Genomic DNA, 9,183 nt, shown 5'->3' with positions numbered 1-9,183 from the left:
CATAGTTGTGTTCAGCTTTGTGCACTCATAAGGCACTACTCATTATGGAAAAATATGTGGCTAAAACCCTGAGAGGCCCTATAGACTCATAGGCTGGGCGTAATAAAGATAAAGCAGCTCTCTCAGATTCTTCTTCCCCACCAACTTCACCCAGAAGGGATGATCTTTTGGACATACTGTTTGATACTACTAAATACAGCTCACTATTTGTGCAGCGGCTGAAATAAATTTTTGGTATAATATCTCCCTTGCTGGATATAAAGGTGGTGCTCCTCACGGAGGCAATTAATTTGGCTACTGCTCAGCTCACACAACATTCTAAATGGCTGGTGGAAGCGGAAGACTGTGTACCCATAGCAGAAGTTAAATGAAGCAAAACGTGTTCTCCATTCATGGAATTCTAACATCTCAGCCCATCACAACAAGCTTGAGGACCTTGAGAATTGAAACAGATGCAACAATTTATGGTTGATTGACCTTCCTAAATCGGCGAAGCCTCGAGAACTTCTCTGTTTGGTGTCTACATGGCTGCCTGACACCTTGGGACTGATGACTCCCTTTCTCCAATACTGGTGGAACGATTACACAGAAGTGGGCTAGAAAGTGAAAATACACAGCAACATCCATAACCTGTCATCTTCAAGCTCTTGAGTTGTCTTGACAAAGTAGAAATCTTGGAAGCCTACTGCAAATCCACTAATCTTTTCTACAAAGGATCCAAATTTGTTTTGTTTTAGCACTTTTCAATTCTCAACAAAAAGTCACAAATTTTCTCCTGTTTGCAAGGAATTTTCTAGCTAAACGTGTCCCTTTTGCATTATTGTATTCAGTAAAGCTAGAGGTCATCCATGATGGCAAGCTGTTCTATTTTGATTCACCAGAGTCGGCACAGAAATTTCTAAAGCCACTAAATTCCACATCACATCCGGTCTGTAGATCTACACTAAAAAGGTCTACGGTCAATAGTTCGACCAATAATGGTCAACATGCATTAGGTTGGCAGTGTTAAAAGGTCAACATGTAAAAGTTAGAAAGTCCACAAGGTCAACATAGGCAAAATGCCAACATGAAAATGGTTGACGCAATTTTTTATTAATTTTTCACATTACCATCCATGTGGATTACGATTGGGAATAGTAACTTTTGCCAAGCACAGCTGTAGTGTAGTGAAGCACCTTGCCCGAAGCATGGTGAGTAAAGCGAGGGGACGAGGGACGCTAATGGGCCTTGTTTGTGGCAGTAAAGTGTCAAAACACCCAAAAAAAACAAAAATGTGTGTCTACCTTTTTTTGTCTCAACCATTTCCACGTTGACCTTTTCTATTGTCTAACTATTCCATGTCGACCTTTTGTCCTGTCGACCTAATGCTTGTCAACCATTACTGGTTGACCGATTGACTGTAGACCTTTTTAGTGTAGCTCTAATAATCCACGCCCATATGGGGGGATCCCTATGGTTACCAATATGGGTTCTGAAAAAATTAATTTTTGATGGGTTGCTTTTGCTAGTAATTGATATGGTTCGTGTTACAATTAAGGTTACTTCTCTATGCTCCATTAGGTGTTACTGGGAATTGTTAATGCACTTTCCCTCGCCTGCTTGCTGGGACAGGATGGGAAATTCACACACACAGTTTTTCTTGGTTAGTTTGTCTAGAGAAGGGATTGGTTAATGTCTAATATATAAATTGCCAGGACTTTGGCTCGGTTCGCTAAGCGTTCTTCAAAAATTTTGTTTTGGAATGTAGAATGGTTAAGAATGCCTATTAAGTGAAAAAAGGTGTTACAACATCTTAAAAAGATTTGACCCCAATATAGGGCCAAATATAATAGGGTGCATGGTTTTGTGTGGGATCAAACTCACACCATCTTGCACAATTTGAAGGTACAAGTTTGTCCTGCAACTCACAAATGTAATAACCAGTGTTGTTTCTAGCGGGGGATGAGCCGTGTGACTGATCCCCCTCCTCCCTGTCGTAGTATTAGGCTTCGGGGGGGTTCGGTGAATGACGCGGGACTGTCACGACGCAATGCATCATTTTGCTAAAACTCTGCCCTCCGAGCGGAGTACTACGGTGGGGAGGAGAGGGAGCTGGCAGGCTGACGCTGGCTGTGCACACCTCTGACGCGCATTACACACCTCTAACAATGACATTACCCCAGGTAACGAGCATTACACACCCCTGGCAATGAGTATTATCCCTGGCAACTAGCATTACACACCCCTGGCAACAAGCATGACACCCATCCCAGAGCATGAAACCCCTGGCAACAAGCATGGATCCCAGCCCATGAATCCTCTGCGAACGAGCATGACACCCAGCATGTGAAACCCCTGGCAACGAGCATGACACCCAGTGCGTGAAACTCCTGGCAATGGGCAGGTAATTTAAAAGTAATTAAAAGCTTTACTGTAGGGCATAATGTATCAATGGGCATTGCAGTGTGTGGCATAATTTGGGGCAAGGGGCATAATATGGGGCATTACTATGTAGGGCTTAATATGGTGGAATTTTTTTTCCTGTGGGGGCCTAGGTCTGTTGTTGCAGGGTCAAAAACTAGGGTGTAAGTTTGTCTTTTCCTGCAAAGCTACGGCCATTTTAGCGAGACCACGCCCCCTCACCTGGAGTGGTTGCAAAATTTTGTTTTTTATATCTGGGGGTTGTCACATTTTTGAATGTTAACGGGGGTGGCGGACAGTTTTAAATCTCGCACGGAAGCCGAAATGTCTAGAAAAAGCCCTGGTAATAGCCTGCAAACAGCTGATTCTTGCCAATTTGGCTCTCAGTGCGAGATTTAAAATTGCGCCCTCCCCCATTGCCATGAAATTTGCCCCCCAATAGATTAAAAAATGGGCGTTTCCTCGCTGCAATGTGCGTGGTCTCGCCTGAAACGACTACATTACAGCTCAGTTTTTGATCCTGCACCAACACATTACAGCAGGCAAAAGTCCCCATTTTACGCATTACAGCAAGAGTCCCCATTTTACGCATTACGGCAGGAAAGAGTCCCCATTTTATGCATTATGGCAGGAAAGAGTCCCCATTTTATGCATTATGGCAGACAAGAGTCCCCATTTTACGCATTACGGCAGGAAAGAGTCCCCATTTTATGCATTATGGCAGGAAAGAGTCCCCATTTTATGCATTATGGCAGACAAGAGTCCCCATTTTACGCATTATGGCAGGCAAGAGTCCCCATTTTATGCATTACGACAGGAAAGTCCCCATTTTACGCATTACGGCAGGCAAAAGTCCCCATTTTACGAATTACAGCAGGCAAGAGTCCCCATTTTACACATTACAGCAGGCAAGAGTCCCCATTTTACACATTATGGTGATGAGACTAGTGTACCCTCCAATAGGTCCACCCGTTACATGATTGAGGCAATGAAAAATGTTTTACACATTTCTGATAATACCCCAGGTACCACAAAAAAGGGTATTATGTTTGGTGAGAAAAAACTACCTGTAGTTTTTCCTGCATCTGACGAATTAAATGAGGTGTGTGAGGAAGCGTGGACTTCCCCCGATAAGAAATTGATAATTTCAAAACGATTATTGGCAGCGTACCCTTTTCCACTAGAGGATAGGTCACGTTGGGAAACACCCCCTAGGGTAGACAAGGCGCTGACACGCTTGTCAAAGAAGGTGGCACTACCGTCTCCGGATACGGCCGCCCTGAAGGAACTTGCTGATAGAAAGCAGGAAAATACCCTAAAGGCTATTTACACACACTCAGACATTATATTGCGACCTGCGATTGCATCAGCTTGGATGTGCAGTGCTGCTGCTGCGTGGTCAGATTCCCTGTTGGATAATATTGATACCATGGATAGGGACAATATTTTGCTGACGCTTGAGCATATAAAAGACACAGTCTTATACATGCGTGATGCACAGAGGGATATTTGCCAGCTGGCATCAAGAGTAAGCGCGATGTCCATTGCCGCCAGACGGGGGTTATGGACTAGGCAATGGTCAGGTGATGCCGACTCAAAGCGGCACATGGAAGTTTTACCCTATAAGGGGGTGGAACTGTTTGGGGATGGTCTTTCGGACCTCGTGTCCACAGCTACTGCTGGGAAATCGACCTTTTTGCCACATGCTGCCCCGCAGCAAAAGAAAGCACCGTATTATCAGGTACACTCCTTTCGGCCCCAGAAAGGCAAGAGGGCTAGAGGCTCCTCCTTTCTGCCGAGAGGCAGAGGTAGAGGGAAGAAGCTGCAACACACAGCTAGTTCCCAGGAGCAGAAGTCCTCCCCTGCGCCTGGTAAGTCCACAGCATGACGCTGGGGCTGCTCAGGCGGAACAGGATACGGTGGGGGCCCGTCTCAAAAATTTCAGCGCACAGTGGGCTTGCTCATAGGTAGATCCCTGGGTCCTTCAAGTAGTACTTCAAGGGTACAGGCTGGAATTCGAGACTACCCCCCCCCCCCCCCCCCCCGCCGTTTTCTAAAGTCTGCCTTACCGGCAACTCCTTCTGCCAGGGAGGCAGTGTTGGAGGCTATTCAGAAACTATATTCACAGCAGGTGATTGTAAAGGTACCCCTCCTTCAACAAGGAAAGGGTTACTATTCCACACTATTTGTGGTACCGAAACCGGACGGTTCGGTGAGGCCCATCTTAAATTTAAAGCCTTGAACACTTACATCAAAAGGTTCAAGTTCAAGATGGAATCGCTCAGGGCGGTTATTGTGAGCCTGGAGGAGGGGGATTACATGGTATCCCTAGACATCAAGGATGCGTATCTGCATGTCCCTATTTACCCTCCGCACCAGGAGTACCTCAGATTTGTGGTACAGGACTGTCACTATCAGTTCCAGACGCTGCCGTTTGGGTCTTTACCAAGGTAATGGCCGAAATGATGATACTCCTTCGCAAGAAGGGAGTTTTAATTATCCCGTACTTGGACGATCTCCTGATAAAGGCGAGGTCCAAGGAATAGTTGGTAGTGGGGGTGGCACTTTCTCAGGAAGTGCTACAACAGCACGGCTGGATTCTCAATATCCCGAAGTCACAGCTGGTCCCGACGACACGTATTCTGTTCCTGGGAATGATTCTGGACACAGACCAGAAAAGGGTGTTTCTTCCAGTGGAAAAAGCCGAGGAATTGTCATCTCTAGTCAGAGACATCCTAAAACCAGGAAAAGTGTTGGTACATCAATGCACACGAGTCCTGGGAAAAATGGTAGCCTCGTACGAGGCGATACCATTCGGACAGTTCCACGCAAGGACGTTCCAGTGGGACCTGTTGGACAAATGGTCCGGGTCCCATCTCCAGATGCAACAGCGGATAACCCTGTCGGCAAAGACCAGGGTGTCGCTGCTGTGGTGGCTGCAGACGGCTCATCTACTAGAGGGCCGCAGATTCGGAATACAGGACTGGGTCCTCGTGACCACGGATGCCAGCCTTCGGGGCTGGGGGGCAGTCACACAGGGAAGAAATTTCCAGGGGCTGTGGTCAGGTCAGGAGATATCGCTGCACATAAATATTCTGGAGCTAAGGGCCATCTACAATGCCCTAAGTCAGGCAAGACCCCTGCTTCACAACCGGCCGGTGCTGATACAGTCAGACAACATCACGGCAGTCGCCCATGTAAACAGACAGGGCGGCACAAGAAGCAGGAGGGCAATGGCAGAAGCCACAAGGATTCTCCGATGGGCAGAGAATCATGTGTTAGCACTGACGGCAGTGTTCATTCCGGGAGTGGACAACTGGGAAGCAGACTTCCTCAGCAGGCACGACCTCCACCCGGGAGAATGGGGACTTCATCCAGAAGTCTTCCAGATGCTGGTAAACCGTTGGGAAAAACCACAGGTGGACATGATGGCGTCTCGCCTCAACAAAAAGCTAAAAAAGTTTTGCGCCAGGTCAAGAGACCCTCAGGCGATCGCTGTGGACGCTCTAGTGACACCGTGGGTGTACCAGTCGGTTTATGTGTTTCCTCCTCTGCCTCTCATACCCAAGGTACTGAGAATAATAAGAAGGCGAGGAGTGAGAACTATTCTCGTGGCTCCAGATTGGCCAAGAAGAGCTTGGTACCCGGAGCTTCAAGAGATGCTCGCAGAGGACCCTTGGCCTCTGCCGCTCAGACAGGACCTGCTGCTGCAGGGACCTTGTCTGTTCCAAGACTTACAGCGGCTGCGTTTGACGGCATGGCGGTTGAACGCCGGATCCTAAAGGAAAAGGGTATTCCGGAGGAAGTCATCCCTACCCTGATCAAGGCCAGGAAGGATGTCACCGCAAAGCATTATCACCGCATTTGGCGGAAGTATGTTGCTTGGTGTGAGGCCAGGAAGGCCCCAACGGAGGAATTTCAACTGGGTCGTTTCCTACATTTCCTGCAAGCAGGTGTGACTTTGGGCCTCAAATTGGGGTCCATTAAAGTCCAGATCTCGGCCCTGTCGATTTTCTTCCAAAAAGAACTGGCTTCGCTAACTGAAGTTCAGACTTTTGTTAAGGGAGTGCTGCATATTCAGCCTCCTTTTGTGCCCCCAGTGGCACCTTGGGATCTCAATGTGGTCTTGGAGTTTCTAAAATCACATTGGTTTGAGCCACTTAAGACCGTGGATTTAAAATATCTCACGTGGAAAGTGGTCATGTTGTTGGCTCTGGCTTCGGCCAGACGTGTGTCAGAATTGGCGGCTTTGTCCTGTAAAAGCCCCTATCTGATTTTCCATATTGATAGGGCAGAATTGAGGACTCGTCCTCAGTTTCTTCCTAAGGTGGTCTCAGCTTTTCACTTGAACCAACCTATTGTGGTGCCTGCGGCTACTAGGGACTTGGAGGATTCCAAGTTTCTGGACGTAGTCAGGGCCTTGAAAATATATGTTTCCAGGACGGCTGGAGTCAGGAAGACTGACTCGCTGTTTATCCTGTATGCACCCAACAAGTTGGGTGCTCCTGCTTCTAAGCAGTCTATTGCGCGCTGGATTTGTAGCACTATTCAGCTGGCGCATTCTGCGGTGGGATTACCGCAGCCTAAATCAGTAAACGCCCATTCCATAAGGAAGGTGGGCTCATCTTGGGCGGCTGCCCGAGGGGTCTCAGCTTTACAACTTTGCCGAGCTGCTACTTGGTCAGGGGCAAACACGTTTGCAAAATTCTACAAATTTGATACCCTGGCTGAGGAGGACCTGGAGTTCTCTCATTCGGTGCTGCAGAGTCATCCGCACTCTCCCGCCCGTTTGGGAGCTTTGGTATAATCCCCATGGTCCTTACGGAGTCCCCAGCATCCACTAGGACGTCAGAGAAAATAAGATTTTACTCACCGGTAAATCTATTTCTCGTAGTCCGTAGTGGATGCTGGGCGCCCATCCCAAGTGCGGATTGTCTGCAATACTTGTAAATAGTTATTGTTACAAAAATTCGGGTTGTTATTGCGAGCCATCTATTCAGAGGCTCCATTGTTATCATACTGTTAACCGGGGTTCCTATCACGAGTTACATGGTGTGATTGGTGTGGCTGGTATGAGTCTTACCCGGGATTCAAAATCCTTCCTTATTGTGTCAGCTCTTCCGGGCACAGTGTCCTAACTGAGGCTTGGAGGAGGGTCATAGGGGGAGGAGCCAGTGCACACCAGGTAGTCCTAAATCTTTCTTAGAGTGCCCAGTCTCCTGCGGAGCCCGTCTATTCCCCATGGTCCTTACGGAGTCCCCAGCATCCACTACGGACTACGAGAAATAGATTTACCGGTGAGTAAAATCTTATTTTTACAGGACTACAGGTCCCAGTAAGTCTCCCCACATGTCAGTACTTGGAGAGCCACAAGTACCAGCATACAGGACATTGAAGGGCCCACTGGTACCTTTAGTCCCCCTTTAAAAAAATATATTAAAACATTAACAGGACACACACACCATGAGAGTAAAACTTTAATATACACACACATACATGGTTTCTCTTTAGAATGAACAAATCTTTTGCCTTTTATTAAAGATTTCCGTGGAGAGGAGCAAAACTGAGTTTTATCTCAATGTTTGCGATATAAGGGAAAAAAAATTTCCACTAATACTGGGGAGATTCCCCATACATTATTTGTAGAACCATTAGTCACAGAGTTTCTACAGATCATTCCTCTTCCATTATATTTTTCATATATCCCTTGAACTCGAGAACATCTGCTAAAAGAAGATCCACGTCCGGGAAGAAAGAACCATTTTCACAGGATAAGTATCTGTTTTTGGCCCTTCCATCTACTCTTCCCTTAGACACAGTAGCGCCATCTTCTTCATTCTCCTTTCTTTTTTCATGTATCTGGACTGTCTGGGATAAGTCCTATAGAAGTTACGAGGCTGCCATATAGTCTATTTTGAAGCGCCAAATAAACTCCAACAAAAAACCTTTTTCAAGCATGGTATATACCCTAAAAGGCCCAAGATTTGTCATTTGTAAACCATTTGTTAAATAAGTTTGGAAGGCCGTCCATAATGTTTGAACCTGAGCTTGCATCAGGTGTCCCACATTTCTAACAAGTTGAAGTAAGTGCCTCCGCTATTAGAAATTTTAATTTCTGTGTAAAATATGTGTGACAACCAGATATAATGACACAATATCTTTCTCCACAGCAGACTCAGGTAAGTTCTCTGATACATCTCCAAGATCGATGAGACGGAAAAGTGAACTAAGGGGGTAATTCCAAGTTGATCGCAGCAGGATATTTTTTAGCAGTTGGGCAAAACCATGTGCACTGCAGGGGGGGGCAGATATAACATTTGCAGAGAGAGTTAGATTTGGGTGGGTTATTTTATTTCTGTGCAGGGTAAATACTGGCTTCTTTATTTTTACACTGCAATTTAGATTGCAGATTGAACTCACCACACCCAAATCTATCTCTCTCTCTGCTCATGTTATATCTGCCTCCCCTGCCGTGCACATGGTTTTGCCCAACTGCTAAAAAATTTCCTGCTGCGATCAACTTGGAATTACCCCCTAAATTTCAAAGTAATAACATCAGTTTCAAATGAGGCTTCAATTTATTAACTAAGACATTGGAGTTAACCCAATAAATGCTCTAGGTGAGTGCTATATGGGTACATACAATAAGTATACAAGCTTACAAAATTAACTTAAAATGTTTTTACATAAACAATAACATTATCGAGGCAATTACCTCAAATGACACCATGAATTCGGTCTTACTTGTTTACAAGTACAATATTAGATAATAATCACATACAA

General features: G+C 46.0%; 1 non-coding gene across 1 annotated transcript; it reads left to right on the top strand.

The window, feature by feature from the left end:
* The first annotated feature begins 7,892 nt into the window (after nt 1-7,892).
* On the top strand, nt 7,893-8,011 carry LOC134899894 (U5 spliceosomal RNA). The gene has a single exon (XR_010173440.1). It is a non-coding gene; the product is annotated as a U5 spliceosomal RNA (small nuclear RNA).
* The last annotated feature ends 1,172 nt before the right edge of the window (nt 8,012-9,183 follow it).

Source organism: Pseudophryne corroboree, chromosome 3 (genome assembly GCF_028390025.1).
Source record: "Pseudophryne corroboree isolate aPseCor3 chromosome 3, aPseCor3.hap2, whole genome shotgun sequence".
Taxonomy (NCBI): Eukaryota; Metazoa; Chordata; class Amphibia; order Anura; family Myobatrachidae; genus Pseudophryne; species Pseudophryne corroboree.
The sequence above is the reverse complement of the archived record's forward strand: the minus strand, read 5'-3'. Positions and strand labels throughout refer to the sequence as shown.